Raw genomic sequence first — 17,897 nt, 5'->3', positions numbered from 1 at the left:
TAACAAATAAAATAAACACAACGTTCTCGATTCGATCTGCTACATGGGCTATGCAAAATGAGTTTGAAGTTGCAAATTTTCACATATTTAAACTATTAATTGTACTAAAATTGTATAACATGGAATCGTTTCCCGACAATTTGCCTAGTTACCAGGGCGTTTTATGAACAAAGACACAAGTAAAGTACACAGTCCACCTTACGTTTTGACGAAAAGACTTAAGGTTTTGAGATTTATTTTTGTACATACTAAAATCATACATCTTTCTTTTTCATTTGTCTTTATTTGTTTGGACTTCAAATAAAATGTTTAAGATTTAACCATGAATCAGGGATTCTCAAACAAAATAAATGCGACTCGGGGGTTGATGACAAGGTTGGATTTCGTAATAAATTTGACAAGACATGGACTGTGAACTTTGCATGGAAGCATTCGTGTACATGTACATGCATGTTATCACAATATTTATTTTCTTATGTTTAACTGTGCGCCAGGCTGATGCTTGTACTGCAATATCCTCTGCAGGGGCGGATCCACACTTTGAAAGGGTGGTGCCGTCCAGGGTTCCTCAGAAAAAGGATGTGTGTGTGTGTGTGTGTGTGTGTGCGCGGACATTATTTACCATTTTTATCAATTTTACACATAAAAATGACATATTTATCCAATAAAAAGGGGGTGCCAATCCCTCCATTCCCTCTGGATCTGCCGCTGCTCAGAATGAATTAAACGAGTTGATAAAAACAAACCAATTCAAAATTCCAACTCAAAAAGAAGAAAGGACTTCAGACGCATAATCATTTTTTACCTCTCAAAAAGACATCAGTTAAGTAGCCGTACGAATTGACCTACAATGGTAACATAGTTGTTACATGTATAGAATATTAGTTCGAAGGAAACATCATTTTCCAGGGCAGGGGAGGATTAAGAATCTTAGAAAAAGGGAGGGGCTTTGATAAAGAGGTTTGTAAATCATTTGCTATTTACTGTGTATAAGTTGTTATAAACTTACTTTTTTGCGGCGTAAACATACATGTACAGGGAAGTTGTAGTAAGTGGTTTGTGCATTGAATTGATTGGTATAAGAAAATATCGTTACTTCTGTTGTCATATTTTGAAAAGGAATGACAGATTATTTGAACGTTTACAATGTCATAGTTTTAATTTTCGGGCAGCCAATCACGTCTGTCTGTTTCACGTAAAGCATGAATAAGTTAAACTGAAATTAAGATTTATCACAACTGTAAAAGCAGCTTCGCTACCCAAGGGTTACGGTCTTGTCCCCTACCAATGACAGGGGCAGGACCGTAGCCTTTGCCAAGCGAAGAGGATGTAAAAGCTATGAACCTTTGATCGGTCTATATGGTAGTAAAGGCCGATTTTACTTGAAATAATCCATTTACAAAAAAAAACAAAATCTTTGTAATCCTTTTTCCACAGTCGCATACTAGATGACTAAAGCAATGCCGGATTTTCCCCTCCTTCATTATATCCGGAATGACATCATTTATATACGAACAGATCTATGGGCACTTGTGGAAAAACAGAGAAAAGGCGTCAAAATTAATATCCTATAAATAAACCTGGTCCGAACCCCCAGTTTGTTTTATCGAGCCTGGGCTGCTCAATAATTCTTTAAATTTATATATGTTATTTTTATGACTATTTTTGTATTTTGTTTGGTGCTTTGTCTTTACTGTTGATAAGTAGCTCTTCGTTCTAATTTCCTAAAAAAAAACGAACATTGTTGTGCGCTCAGTTATTGAATAACAGAAAAAAAGATATGTCAAACTTTTATCTATCTGCTTAAAAAGAACTTAAAATATTGATCATGTAAAAAAAAAGTTACTTTGGATAGTACTCATGCTTTTCTGTTGTACCAGCAATTCGGAAACAGAACAGGTTGTCCGGCAATCGATTTCGTATTTTACGATTTTGATATAATTAGTAGTCAAAATATGTGAAAATTTGCAACTTCAAACTTATTTTACAAAGCTCGTGTTGCAGATCGAATTGAGAATGTTGTGTTTATTTTATTTGTTATCCAGTACAGAATATTTAAATATACACAATAATATTCTACGGTATCTTATTATTTCTTAATAATTTAAAATGCACTGTATTGCGACCAATTTTATGGGAATTTTTCTTCAGTGATTAAGTTTGTCCGAAAAAAGTTCTTTTTTTTCATTTTTAAAATTCTATACATGTGGTCTTTACATAATACTTGTTTTTTTATGCCTGCAGTGAACGATTTTACTTAAATAGCTTATCAAACTGTATTAGGGTCGATTGATCTTTGACCCCTCCCTTAATTAATGCAAAATTGCAGAAAACTTTATCACATTTCAGTTAGAAAAGAATGATACTCAAAAACTACATTAATTAATCTTTCCTTTGACATATAATATAGCCGTATAACCTCTAGGCCTATTGAATTTCGACAAAGCTTTAGTCGTCCGCTGCACTACAGTTAAAATAAGTCATCGAGTAACTGAAAAGAAAGATTATGAATAAAAATGTAAGAGTAATCAAGGGAGCCAAGGTTATACAAATGGTAAGACATTTGGACAAAGTATCACATATGTATATCAAAATAAAAATATTCTCTCCTTAAGTATACAACTTTATTTTCTTCTCTGATTTGAAGGAAGAGACTTACATATAGATAGGAAAACAGACGAATGAAGAAAAGACTAGACTTTTAAATAGGAAAGTAGGCCCTTACAATACTCAGGCAAATAAATCTTACAGTTTTTTTCCAGAAATATATAATTGGGCCCTTCCTTGGTAAAATATCACTATTCAGATGTTGTTACATGTCCTATAGAAATGCTAAACGTTAAAAAATAAAACTGTTTAAATGTCTGCGAGATAATATTCATACTCATATTCTGTAACTCAAAACATCTGTCAAAGACATTAGGCATATCTAGGATTGTCGATCAAAAGTACACGATTTAGATAAGATGAGTCATCAAGTAATTCGACAGAAAAGTCATAAATACAAATTGAAGACACATCGACGAGGTAACACATTTGTAAATTCCTATAACAGATAGTCTCATGTGCAGTGTAAAACATTACCCGTTCTCTCATTTCCAGAGAATTTGTTGATTTACAGAAAATTATAGCAACAAATGAACCCTTGATCAAAAAAATATTGGGGGAAATACACGATTTCGATTTAGTTAAAATGAGTCATAAGAAATGTAAGACATGTCAACGAAGTAAAACATTTGAAAATTCCTGTATCAGATAATGTGTCCTGAAATACGAAAAAAAAAACTATCCCTCTTCCTTCAATTGCAGAGAATTGGTCGATTAACATCATATAGGACAGAAATAGACAACAATATAATGAAGAACAAACTAGAATTTTGAAAAGGTAAGTATAACTTGGTTCCCTTGATTACTTTTACTTGAAACATACGACTCCTTGAATTGTTAAGTACAATTGAAATTAGTTTTGTTTATTTGAGTTATCATTCGTAATCTAATAAATACAGATTGGGCTGCATTGTACATAAACATTTCTTCGGCAATACTAACGATGCCTTATGCCTTTGACAGATGTTTTGAGTAATATAATATGGTTATGTATATTATCTCGTAGGCATTCAAATAGCTCCACGTTTAGCATCTCTACACCAAATGTAAGAACATCTGAATAGTGATAATTTTGCAAGGTAATGTCAAAAATTATATCGTATTGTAAAAAAATAGTTTGTTTGCCTGAGTGTTTTAAAAACAACTAACCTATATAAATTGTAGTTTTTTCTTCTTTCCATTGTTATCTTTTTCTGTCATGTAGGATGTAAATTGAAAAAAAACGTATATGAAAAAGACGGAAGTGGAGAAAAACCCAATGAAGACTAAGTGGGGTCTCAAATTTGGACCAATTTATGAAAAATGAGCTAGGATAGGTCTCTTTGGCAATTTTTTGCAATGTGTTGCTTGGAATTTCGATCCTGGATCTGGTTTCATTCTAGTCTTCATATAAGACCTTTCATCGTATAAAGGTTCATTTTGGAAAAATCATGTGGACATTGAATGGGATCTCAAATTTGGATAATGTATATGAATAATACACTTTGATAGATCACTCTGGGACTCTTTTGCAATATGTTGCCGGGGATTTGGGATTCTGAACCGGAGCTTATTCGAATGGTTACATACAGAATTGTCATCACATTAAGGCCATATGAGAAAATCCTGTGAACGACTGAGCGGAGTGGGAAATTAAATTTGGACCAACATTTTTGAAATAATAAGCTGAGTAGGACATTTTGGAACACTTGCAATGTATAGCAAGGAATTGAGGATCATGGACATGGGCTTATTTCAGTCCTTTTATTAAGATCTTTTCACCAAATAATGGTCCATTCGAAAAAAAGACTGAGTGGGAACTCAAATTTGGACAAAGTTAAATTAAAAATAAACTGGTGTAAGAAATCTAGATCTCTTTTGCATTATATTGCATGGAATTGACAATTGGGATCCTGAACCTGGGCTCACTTTTGATCATTATATATAGATATTTTACCATATCAAGGTCCATGTGAAAAATAAAATTCTGTGAAAATCTGAGTCGGTTTCAAATTAAGACCAGGTATATGAAAAATAAGCAAGGGAAGTAATTTAGGACTCCTTCGGCATGTAGGTTAGGATTTTGGATCCTTGACTTGCGCTAATTCTAGTCCATATATATAAACTTTTTTACCATATCAAGGCCCATGTTGGGAAAATCATGAGAAAGACTGAATAGCGTCTCTAATCTGAATCATGTGTTTGAAATATAAGAAGGGATAGGTCAAATATGAACTCTTCCGCAATGTGTTACTATAGATTTGAGACCCTGGACCTTGACTCATTCTAGTCGTTCTATATACATATTTTACGAAATCAAGGCCCATGTTGGAAAAAAAAACTAAACTGTGGAACACTGAGTGAGGTCTCAAATTTGGAGCAAGTATTTGAAAGGTAAACTTGTAGTGACTTGGAAACTCTTTTGCAATGCAGTGGTAGGAATTATGGTTCCTTAATTTGGGTTCTGTCTAGTGTTTATATATAAACATTTTCACCAAACAGAGGCCAGTGTGAGGAAAAACCTGTGGAAGACTAAGTGGTGTCTCAAAATTGGACAAAGTATACGAAAGATCTCGGAGTAGGTCATATTTGTATTCGTTCGTAATGTGTGGCTAGGGAGTTGATATTCCAGACTTGGGCCAAATTTTGTCCTTATACATTGACCTTTTCACCTTATCATGGTTCATGTTGTGAAATTGCTGTGAAAGACTGAGTGGGTACTGAAAATCGGACCAAATATTTGAAAATAGGCAGATATAAATCAATTTTGGACTATTTTGCAATGTGTTACTAGAGATTTTGGATCCTGGACTTGGGATCATTCTAGTCCCAATATATATATATATATATATATATCCTGTTCAACACTGGTTATTCAATCGAATGAAGAAAAGACTCTAATTTTGAATATGTTTGTAGTTTTTTTACAATACTCAGAATAGTTCTGGTGAATTTGCGAAAGATTGGGATGTAAATGTCAGCCCTAGGCTACAAGTTTGTCTTCAATGAACGACCAGGGAACCATCACACTACAGGGCAGGTGTAGTTGGTCCAACAACATCATTATAAACAGATGCAGCGAAAGAGTTTCCACTATACACCCAAGAAACATTAACATAAACTAAAAGTGAAAATGAATTAATACAAACAGATGCCAGATATTTCTGCTCTTTGATATTTCCGATTATTTCATATTCCTATACTTCACCTATTGCATAAAAAAAATTCAATTATAAAAAAAAACTATTGCAGAACCTCGAGGGTGTTTCTAGAAAAGCACTGGGCGCTTACCCTACCGATATTGAATAGATGCTTTTTTAAAACAAATTTTGTCGTGTGCCACCCACTTACTGGGGTTTGCGTGGTCTCCCCTTCAAATTACTCCGATATAATATTCATGATAATTCATATGAAAAAAAAAACTTTTTTCAGATTTCATATTTTAGAACTCAATAAGAGTTGTATGTACTCTGAAATATCATGTTTTGGACCATATTATATTGTCATCTTCATATACATTTTATAGAAAGATGATAAATCCTAGTCATATTATATCCTAGTTACTCATGAAAATGCCAAAAATTCTACATCGATCAATTTTGAATATATTCCTCAACTTCAATTCTGACACTGCTTTGATATATGATGACAAAGAAGGGAAACAATATTTTTGTGTTACGTAAATATATGCGGTCTTGAAAAAAGAACTTTAAATAACCTATTGAATTCAAAACGTCGTATTTATGTTTAGATAAATTTCCAACATGAACCTTTATAAAGTGAAAATATCTATGAATGAGGACGAGATTAGGTCCTAGTCTAGGATCCCAAATCCCTAGCATTACATAGCGAAAGAAGCCAAATATGACCTAGTCCGACCTTATCTTTCATACAGTTGGTTCAAATTTGAACTCAGTCTTCAACATAACTTTCCTCACATTGGCCTCTTTTTGGTGGAAGGTCTGTATGTAAGCACTATATTAAACACAAATGAAGGAACAATAATTCCTACCACTGCATAGCAAAAGAAATCCAAAATGACCTTCTCCTGGCTTACTTTTCAAATACTCGGTCCAAATTTGAGACCTAACAAAGTCTTCCACAGTATTTTTCCCACATGGGCCTTGAATATCTATATATTATTTACTGTGATGTGCAGATGCATTCTTTAAGATGTGCATTTAACTATGTAAAACAAATATAGATTACAATCAGAATGCATCATACTCATTTTGAACAGATCCGATATTACCGTATACAGTTTTAATATATTCATATTTGGTAATTATGGGAATATTGTACTTTTCCTGTATCATATATAATTACTAGATTTATAAGGTATTTTATAGTAATTGTTGAATAGATAGTTAAAATATCTTTATTGTTATTTCAGGGTTTTATAACCATACTTTCCTTGAATGAATAAAGAACCTATTAGAACCTGAGATAGTGTTTATTGTTTTCTAAAGACCGTAAAATACAGCATTGTCACACCATAAACATTTTCAACCTGACATCAGCAGAAATAACTATCAGTTTTGGACCTGGTTTCTGTGCTTTGTATTGGTAGGCTGACTGACGGTGGACTTGAAAGAGCATTTGACGTCAGAATATCTAACCTTGACAACAATATTAATTGTGACGAGGACCAGTACTAAGCAAAAATAAGTATACATTTAAACCGTGATCTAAGACATTAAAAGACGAACAATTATGGTAGTAACAAAAAAAAAAAAAAAAAAAAAAAAAAAAAAAGAAAAAAAAAATAAAGAAAAAAAACAAAAAAGAAGAATATCCTCAAATCCTTCGATAGTAAAATATATGATCTTGTAAATGCAATTTCCATACCATTTACGGTGATTGGACCTACTAGATCTTACATTTTACGATTGCACGTTTTAACATCAAGCACAAAACCATTGTTATGCTATTTTTCATTTAAATGACTACCAAATATTTTTCGTAATTGGAAAAAAACATGTTGTTTTAAAACAAATTCCATAGGAATAGTTCACTTAAAAATGTCTTATTGAAAGTTTAAATTAAATTAAATTTAAATTTATTTTTAAATGATTTTTGATATAGTCGTTTTTTATTGCAAAGATATTCTGTAATAACGATTACTAAAACACTCTGGAAAAAAGAGTAAAACAACACGATTTTTGTTGAAAACTAAATGAAATTACTCAAATAATTGATGAGTAAAAATTATTAGACTTACATTAACATATTATCATTTCTCAATAAAATCATTTTGATATCTGCTGTTGAAAAGTCAATAGACTTTCATTTTAATGTCAACGAGACATTTGTGATGACTATAGTAACTAATTCAAATATTTGACAACTGTATACGGCCTCTTTAGTATTACCGAAAATCTGTTTTTATACAATGCAGTACAATGTTTTCGAGAGATACATCAAAGAGACCATCAAATATAATAATATTTGGATCTATTAAAACGCTTCATTTTCATACTATTTTTAGGTTCTTTCACACTGAAGATCTAGAACACAAACACGTGCACATAAAACTTATATATGAATGAATAATGAAAGGGGATTTCATAAAACAATACAATATATACTTCTTAATATATTCCTTCTTTTTCATATTGAATTGATGAAAGAGTAATCAAGGGAACCAAGGTTATAGCGGTAATCAAAAGAATGTATTCCAGGGATAAACACATGTATTGATATGTGTTATATTTTCCACATAAGTCAAATGCATACTTCAACTATAAGTTTCTATAAATTTCTCTCTTGGCATCGTGCAGAGGTCCTTTTCAATTTTGGTTACAGGATTAAACAGCTATTTTCGATCGTTCACGCTTGTATAAACAGATCTCGGAGCTCACAAACTCAATACTGGTTTTCAGTTGACTGGCGTTCATGCATGTATGAACGATCTGACGAAGTTCATGCAAGAATGGTTTTCCTTTACAACCGATCACTAAATGCTGGTCAAGATATGAAGCTTACTTAAAAGTGAAGTTTAGATGTTCTATATTTACATAGACTTACAGAAGTGTCCTTTGAAGTTTGTATGGAGTATTTTTTTTTTTTTAATTTTTTGTTCTAACACTTGCGTCATCCGTAAGAAATAGTTTTTACTTATTTCTATCAAGAAAAGAATTGGTCTTGAATTTAATAGTAAGAAAAGGATGTACTTGGTTTAGTTTTCGATCAATTTTGAACATTAATAATGTTTTAGTGTAAAAGCAACAAGCCAATAAATACCTAGATTACACATTTCACCATCTACTCGGGGATTATGTAATGTATCTTGTGTAATGGAAAGAAATAGGCCACCATACATTTGATAGCAGGTCAAAAAAGGTAGATTCACCATCAGCTGGTAAAGATTATTGCATGATAAAACTTCAAGCAGTGTAAACCTTGTGACTCGGAAAATTTAATTTAAAAATCACCATTTTATATTAATCAACATATGATATATTTGTAACGATGCTATTAGTGTTTATGATAGACTAAGCTAATGGTATTCAACTCGCGACTGCTTTACATCAAAGCCATGCATTACAGAAACAAAGAATTTCAAATCATGTTTCTTTCATATTGCTAGGGCTAAAAAACTCTGAACACAAGTTCTGATAAAATATTATCTTTAAAACTATAGATTTCGAATACAATTTAAGTATCAAACCAGTCTTTCCTTATAAATTTTCACTCTGATACATTTTTCTCTTTCAGTTTAACAAATGATGATCGGAATGAAAAATTCCTTGAAGTGGAAGGCAACACAATCCAAGATAAGTCATATATTAAGCGAAGAAAAAAGTGTATAAGCACAAAAAAAAAAAAAAAAAAAAAAAAACAACAAAAAAAAAAAAAAAAAACTCGTGTTCTTGATGCATCTAGTGCTCTTCTTTGCCAACGAGATGTACCTTTTTTAACTTCTTGACAATGCGTAGCTTCTGTTCTTTAATCATAATTAAGGATTAAGCTAAAAAGGAAGCTTTATATCAATAATGCTTTATGTAATTTGACAGGTGTGTGAATTATGTGGCAAGGCAAGAATCACGGACGGTATTAACAGTATACAAAAAAACCTAACACAAACAAAACATAAAAATCTTGTAGGAAATAAATTTTAATAACAATAAATGTATAAAGTTTTTACATGCTCGTTAGTCCTTTTACCTTTTTAATATTTGTAGGATAACCTAGGAGTTCCGTCACAATAATGAAAGCCAGAAGGAATATATGTTACATATTTTTTGTTTGAATAAAGTTCATCATAGGAAGGTTTACCAAAAAAAAATATATATATTATACGGACAGTTTTGTTTTAACTTGGTATTTTTAGTTTTTTTAAGTTCTCTTTCGCATGTTTTGTCGTATTCATTTATTTTCATTCACTCAATGAAAGGAAATGGAGGAGAAAATAATTCTTGTGAAATGTGAAATACCTTTAGGTATCCATGCAGCATATTTGCCTTATAAATTTACTACAAATGAATATGGTCAATGGAGATGTTTGCATTCAAAATATATGAGAAAAGTGTATATTTGGCTGGTTGTGATTTAGTCTCTATGGTGTCATTATTTCCCACGCGTGTGTATCCTATACCAGTACATTTTAATTCAATTCGGTCTATAAAGGAAGAGAAGTGAAATTATAGTCTTGAATACAAAAACAAATATTTTGGTGGTAAACGTTCTAGTTTACAAATGCAATAATTTATTCCTGGATTATGAATAGAGTGATGTATCCTGTTCGTGTAGGAAACAACATGACAACCGTTCATATTCATCTGTATGTGATTGTAACAAATCCAGAAAGTCAATGACTGAAAGTTAAACACGCTATAACACGTTATATAACGGTATGGTTAATATATTATTAGATATTAGATATTCTTAGTCACAGCAGTTATTTTAATAGTTATCCCATTTTATTTTAACAGAATTTTTCTGAAAATCAGCACACTATGTATACGATAACACAATATCTTGTGTCGATATCATAGTATTGTTTTTTTTTATATGTATCAAGTATCAATTTAACTTCGGCAGAATAATACAAAAGTGTATGTATGATTATATGACATGGCAAAATTTTTATGTGACTTCAAATACAGCACAACGGCCAATTTAATGTAATTTTATATTTGGAAATTAATATATAAAGATGTCATGCAATGCAAATATACTGATAATTTTTGCATCACATTATTCTCAAATGTTGCTGAAATGTGCTACTGGTTACCAATAATTGCAGACTCTTTCTTTTTCAGACGCAAAAATTCGAAGCAAATAACCAGTGACGTGCAAAATTATATTTTAAGATAAGTAATATATTTACAGTAATACATTTCACAACATGCTGGTCCTTTTTGCATTTTACATCAGGTATATTGTACTTCTTACATGTAGTTTGTAATATCTTTGATAAGGTATTAATGAATTTAATTGTAATTTTTTGATTTTCCAATTTAATTATGCTATTTTATGACATGGCAAAATGGTTAGTGAGAGCGTATCCATCCAAATCCAAAAAAGGGAAAAGAAAATGAAAAAAAAAGATGATGATATAGAATTTGAACGAAAGTAAATGTTCAGAAAAATGAAAGTCGGAAACTGTTGATTGGCATGGATTTAGATGGATACGTTCTCACTGACATGCACTGTTTTGTGGCACATTTTGTTGTTGTTCTTTTCTATGAAAAAAAAGATTGCCAAGAAGTAATAACCTATTTTAAATATTGTAAGTTATATCAAACATTTATAAGTTACTTGCAACACAATTGTGTGTATGGAAACCTTATCGAATATTTTCTGGAATATCTAGATATAATTTACTAAATTTTCAGAATAATTGAGCAATTTGGACTGTATTGAATACGCATAAGTGCACAAAAAGCGATCGTTCCCTGCTTTAATAAGACAACTGATGATTTACTCATATGATGTTAAATCCATGTTTAAACAAACAATGGAAATGACAACGTCGTTAGCATATCAATTTATGAAATAATGGAAACAATTTTACTAAATAATTTGCATATAATACATATACAGGTATTCTAAATGGTAAACTTTCAATTCACCCTAACGCCCTTTGCCACATTCCGCATACTTATTATCCCGCCCGTTGAAGTAAAAAAATGCTCAATGTTCCATGCTCTGCGTGTGCCCTCATGTCATAGATCCTTTCATTCAATACTTTATTTACTATCTAGAAAATTTACGCCATGCAAGTAATGTAAATTCGCATAAAAAATTAGATATAGCCAAACAAATTTAAAAATAAAATAAAATGCAATATCCTGATAAATAACTAAATTAAACGTTACGAATATCTTTTTCAGGTGGACTTAACGTAATGTGCATCCCTCCTGAAAGAAAGAAAGATCAAGATTTAAAAAAAAATTATTTGAATAATAAAAGAAATTAGTATAAGTAGAGCAAAAAGGGAAGCTACGGTTAGAACAATAATCATCGCAAAGTCAGAAAAAGAAAATTCTAGTAAATTCAACACATTAAATTATACAAATCGAAAATAAAAAGAACAGTCGAATGTAACATGAAGACCACAAACAAGAAGAAAACAAATTAATCATCAATAACAACAACAACAACAACTGGCAATCGATAAATATTCATTAAAAAGTGTCTCCTTCAAAACATTTATGGAGAACCTTAAAAATATTTATGGATTAGAATACACATAATACATAAACCTTGAATACTCAATGCTATTGTTGAGAACTAAACTCATCAAATAAAGTACTTAAGGTTGAAAATACATGCCCATTTCAAGCAACCAACAAACATGAATCATACTTTAGCTAGAACAATCAAAAAGGCATGATGTTTAATAAAAACATCGACCCTATAAAACAATATTATATATCACCACCAATATAAGGATCTGAAAATTCCCAAAGATGTGAGAACTGTCCAATTTGCGAAGCAGTTTAGCGAATAGAGTTGTCACGTTCTAAAACGTTTATATATATATATTTACTCGTTTATATTCTCTCATAACATCTATAACATCTATTTCGGTATCGTTTTACAATCTTATATATATATAAGATTGTAAAACGATACCGAAATAGATGTTATGAGGGAATATAAACGAGTAAATTTTTCAGTCAACTTTAGACCTTCTTCATTGCCAGGCATAAACTGAGTATTTGTATATGTATTAAAAGAGCAAGATGCAAGAAATAGATTTAATAATTTTAAAGAGTGGCGGCAAATAAATGTAACTCTACAGGACACAAATGTGAAACAAAATGTGAAAATCAAGAAGAAATATTGATAATAAAACATGAAATGTTGTATGATTGCCAGTGTGAAAGTCATCCACCAAAAACCAAGCAACAAGGAATTAAACTTCTACAGTTCACCTTACGGTCTTCTATGATGGGCAAATCCCATATCATAAAGTCAGCTGTAAAAACTCTCAAGAAATGAAGTGATATTATTCATAAAAGACGAACATCAACCATATAGTAAACACGTACAACGGATAAGAATGAACATAAAAAAAATAAAAACGACAACCACTTGATCATAAGGTTCCTAACATGGGACAGGCACATACAATATGTGGCGGGGTTAAACGTGCTTCTGAGCGCTCAAACGATCGTAACATATAGGGCAAACAAAAGTCACAAGCTGTACCAACCTCGACAGAGTTCTCATTTTTTTGTGTAAGGTATTTTATAATCCAAAAACAACAGCTAGGAACACTTGATCCTTTAAACAATAATATAAAAAATGAACGTAAAATAGGTCTGATCAAAAATATATATAAAATGACTTAGTAAAACAAGTCTTCGTGGAAATGGCAAGAAAAATTGCATTGTTCTTATTAAAATAAGATCAAAGGAAACAAAATAACCTGAGCAATCGAACAGAAAATAATAACATATATTTCATATAAACTACAGTAACAAGATTTTGAATTTTACTGAACAAACAAAAGAAAACAAAAATAAATAACAACTTTTGAACGAAAACTGTAGGTCAGGGTTCTTAAATGAAAATTAGTATTGTAAAGAAGTAACGAAATATGTATGTTTCAATGAAAACTTTTAAATGAAACCACCTACTTTGCATTCAACTCAATTTGAAAAGCCCTGAAGGAGACGTCATTGTTGAAAACGTTAAAAAAAGAATAGCATAAAAGAAACACAGCTTTAGTCATGAAAAATGACTTAAATATATATATAAACGCATTGTATTCAACACCTTGGTTGCAAAAAACTCCCACTAAAATTGATTACAATGCAAGATTTAAGAAATTAATTTCTTTATCAAAACATCCTTTTTCACAAAATAAACGGTACAGATCGGGAACACTACTTTACCTCTTTCGAGGTAGATAATGCTTGTTGTCGTTTGTCCTATTTGTTAAAGTGTTTGTATTCTATATCGATATCAAAATTTAAATCTAATTCAAAAGATAGATATAGATGGTTTGATTTTTTTAATGTTCCAACTACGTTACCAGGTTAAGTAGATAGTTGATCGCTACCAAACATGTTTATTCCTTTCACATACTCTATGTGCCTGCCCCCATCCAAGAACTTGTGGTCCAGCCGTTGTCGTTGTTCGTTATGTTTATTGCTTTTCGGTTTACATTTTGTTTCTATAAATGAGGTAGTTTTCGTTTATTATGAATAGTTTCAATGAGTTTTCTTTAGGGCCTTTTACAACTTGTTTTAAGGTATGGGCTTTGCAAATAGTTGAAGACCATGTGTTAACCTGTAGAAGTTAAATTAGTAATTGAATGTTGGTGGATGACAGTCTAATTGAAAACCATACCACGTCTCTTATTAAAAGGAAACCAACATAAACAAGTAATGGAATCAACACCAATACAACATATTAACAATGTTGAATTCATTCAAACACAAAACTAAATTTGAATGAAGCAAATGAATTCTGACCTGTACCTTAAAAGAAAAATAACAGTCTGTAGTAATATATACGTAAACCATGATAAACAAATGATATCAATGAAATGAACCACAGAAAGTAAATTTCATAAACAGAAATAATTGAATGGTTTTTTTTAAGTATAATTGGAAACAAGAAGAAGTTACATAAATATATTTAATGAACATAAACACACACACTTATCAATTATTAGCAAAAAGCACGAGAGAAATAATTATTTTGGCCAAGAAATAAGAATTTTCATCTTTTATATTAAACATTGACCCTTAAACACGAAATGAATCAGTTACGGGGACAACTTTTGAACTGGTACATAATTTCGCTTTATTCTTTGATAAAATATACATTCATTCCCATGTAAATATGAACACACATCTATGAATTAAAGATAAAATTTATTTTATTAAAAGCAGAACTGGTTATCAATAATGCAAACGAATAGGTTAATTGTAATCAAACAATTATTTTACCTAGCATTAAAAAACGACTTCAATAAATATCTTCACTTTTAAACACGATATTAAAATTATCTAAAAACCAAGAAAGAAAATAATAAAGATAAGTGGCTTTAATAAAATGTTATACTCAAAGGTTACGACAGAAACTCCAGATAAACTACCGCTTATAAATTTAAAAATGCAAGGTTCAAGAAATGTGTACCATTTACAAATTAAAAAATAAAAAAAACTGAAAAAAGAAAATGTTATTTAATTACCGAATGTTATTGGTGTGATAAACAACAAAAAGGCAACATTAAAAAGAGCAAACACTAAATGGATACTCTTGGAGATGTTTGTAAATGATTTTAGATGCGAGATGAAGTTGGATAAAATATCAAAAGGAGAGAACACCCAGAAATAAATATGTAGTTCTTGCTAGAGATTCTTTATAGTTCAAAATAATTCCAAATCATCCATCAAATATTCCGAAGACGATGTTTCCAAAATGCTCGTCCAAAATGTTTCGAAAACATTATTTCTGTTTATGAAATTTACTTTCTGTGGTTCATTTCATTGATATCATTTGTTTATCATGGTTTACGTATATATTACTACAGACTCTTATTTTTCTTTTAAGGTACAGGTCAGAATTCATTTGCTTCATTCAAATTTAGTTTTGTGTTTGAATGAATTCAACATTGTTAATATGTTGTATTGGTGTTGATTCCATTACTTGTTTATGTTGGTTTCCTTTTAATAAGAGACGTGGTATGGTTTTCAATTAGACTGTCATCCACCAACATTCAATTACTAATTTAACTTCTACAGGTTAACACATGGTCTTCAACTATTTGCAAAGCCCATACCTTAAAACAAGTTGTAAAAGGCCCTAAAGAAAACTCATTGAAACTATTCATAATAAACGAAAACTACCTCATTTATAGAAACAAAATGTAAACCGAAAAGCAATAAACATAACGAACAACGACAACGGCTGGACCACAAGTTCTTGGATGGGGGCAGGCACATAGAGTATGTGAAAGGAATAAACATGTTTGGTAGCGATCAACTATCTACTTAACCTGGTAACGTAGTTGGAACATTAAAAAAATCAAACCATCTATATCTATCTTTTGAATTAGATTTAAATTTTGATATCGATATAGAATACAAACACTTTAACAAATAGGACAAACGACAACAAGCATTATCTACCTCGAAAGAGGTAAAGTAGTGTTCCCGATCTGTACCGTTTAATTTTGTGAAAAAGGATGTTTTGATAAAGAAATTAATTTCTTAAATCTTGCATTGTAATCAATTTTAGTGGGAGTTTTTTGCAACCAAGGTGTTGAATACAATGCGTTTATATATATATTTAAGTCATTTTTCATGACTAAAGCTGTGTTTCTTTTATGCTATTCTTTTTTTAACGTTTTCAACAATGACGTCTCCTTCAGGGCTTTTCAAATTGAGTTGAATGCAAAGTAGGTGGTTTCATTTAAAAGTTTTCATTGAAACATACATATTTCGTTACTTCTTTACAATACTAATTTTCATTTAAGAACCCTGACCTACAGTTTTCGTTCAAAAGTTGTTATTTATTTTTGTTTTCTTTTGTTTGTTCAGTAAAATTCAAAATCTTGTTACTGTAGTTTATATGAAATATATGTTATTATTTTCTGTTCGATTGCTCAGGTTATTTTGTTTCCTTTGATCTTATTTTAATAAGAACAATGCAATTTTTCTTGCCATTTCCACGAAGACTTGTTTTACTAAGTCATTTTATATATATTTTTGATCAGACCTATTTTACGTTCATTTTTTATATTATTGTTTAAAGGATCAAGTGTTCCTAGCTGTTGTTTTTGGATTATAAAATACCTTACACAAAAAAATGAGAACTCTGTCGAGGTTGGTACAGCTTGTGACTTTTGTTTGCCCTATATGTTACGATCGTTTGAGCGCTCAGAAGCACGTTTAACCCCGCCACATATTGTATGTGCCTGTCCCATGTTAGGAACCTTATGATCAAGTGGTTGTCGTTTTTATTTTTTTTATGTTCATTCTTATCCGTTGTACGTGTTTATTATATGGTTGATGTTCGTCTTTTATGAATAATATCACTTCATTTCTTGAGAGTTTTTACAGCTGACTTTATGATATGGGATTTGCCCATCATAGAAGACCGTAAGGTGAACTGTAGAAGTTTAATTCCTTGTTGCTTGGTTTTTGGTGGATGACTTTCACACTGGCAATCATACAACATTTCATGTTTTATTATCAATATTTCTTCTTGATTTTCACATTTTGTTTCACATTTGTGTCCTGTAGAGTTACATTTATTTGCCGCCACTCTTTAAAATTATTAAATCTATTTCTTGCATCTTGCTCTTTTAATACATATACAAATACTCAGTTTATGCCTGGCAATGAAGAAGGTCTAAAGTTGACTGAAAAATTTACTCGTTTATATTCCCTCATAACATCTATTTCGGTATCGTTTTACAATCTTATATATATATAAGATTGTAAAACGATACCGAAATAGATGTTATAGATGTTATGAGAGAATATAAACGAGTAAAAATATATATATAAACGTTTTAGAACGTGACAACTCTATTCGCTAAACTGCTTCGCAAATTGGACAGTTCTCACATCTTTGGGAATTTTCAGATCCTTATATTGGTGGTGATATATAATATTGTTTTATAGGGTCGATGTTTTTATTAAACATCATGCCTTTTTGATTGTTCTAGCTAAAGTATGTACCAGTTCAAAAGTTGTCCCCGTAACTGATTCATTTCGTGTTTAAGGGTCAATGTTTAATATAAAAGATGAAAATTCTTATTTCTTGGCCAAAATAATTATTTCTCTCGTGCTTTTTGCTAATAATTGATAAGTGTGTGTGTTTATGTTCATTAAATA

The 17,897-nt window shown here is 30.9% G+C and overlaps 1 long non-coding RNA gene across 22 annotated transcripts in view; it reads left to right on the top strand.

Annotated features, from left to right (window-relative positions):
• The window catches only part of LOC148608718 (uncharacterized), a 97,650-nt gene extending 84,861 nt beyond the window's left edge, over window positions 1–12,789 (top strand). For 8 of the 22 annotated variants that reach the window (XR_015924658.1, XR_015924653.1, XR_015924660.1 and 5 more), the window contains 3 exons: window positions 3,310–3,385; window positions 6,980–10,439; window positions 10,851–12,789. This is a non-coding gene — a long non-coding RNA (uncharacterized LOC148608718). Of the gene's footprint in view, window positions 1–2,647; window positions 3,386–3,613; window positions 3,687–6,979; window positions 10,440–10,850 lie in introns of those variants that run through there. The other 14 variants (XR_015924654.1, XR_015924657.1, XR_015924656.1 and 11 more) reach the window with 14 other exon arrangements.
• Window positions 12,790–17,897: the final 5,108 nt, after the last annotated feature.

The sequence above is a fragment of the Perna viridis genome, chromosome 8, assembly GCF_037379345.1.
Source record: "Perna viridis isolate PV_CMFRI_1.1 ecotype Kerala chromosome 8, ASM3737934v1, whole genome shotgun sequence".
Classification (NCBI taxonomy): domain Eukaryota; kingdom Metazoa; phylum Mollusca; class Bivalvia; order Mytilida; family Mytilidae; genus Perna; species Perna viridis.
This window is presented reverse-complemented; position numbering and strand designations above follow the sequence as displayed.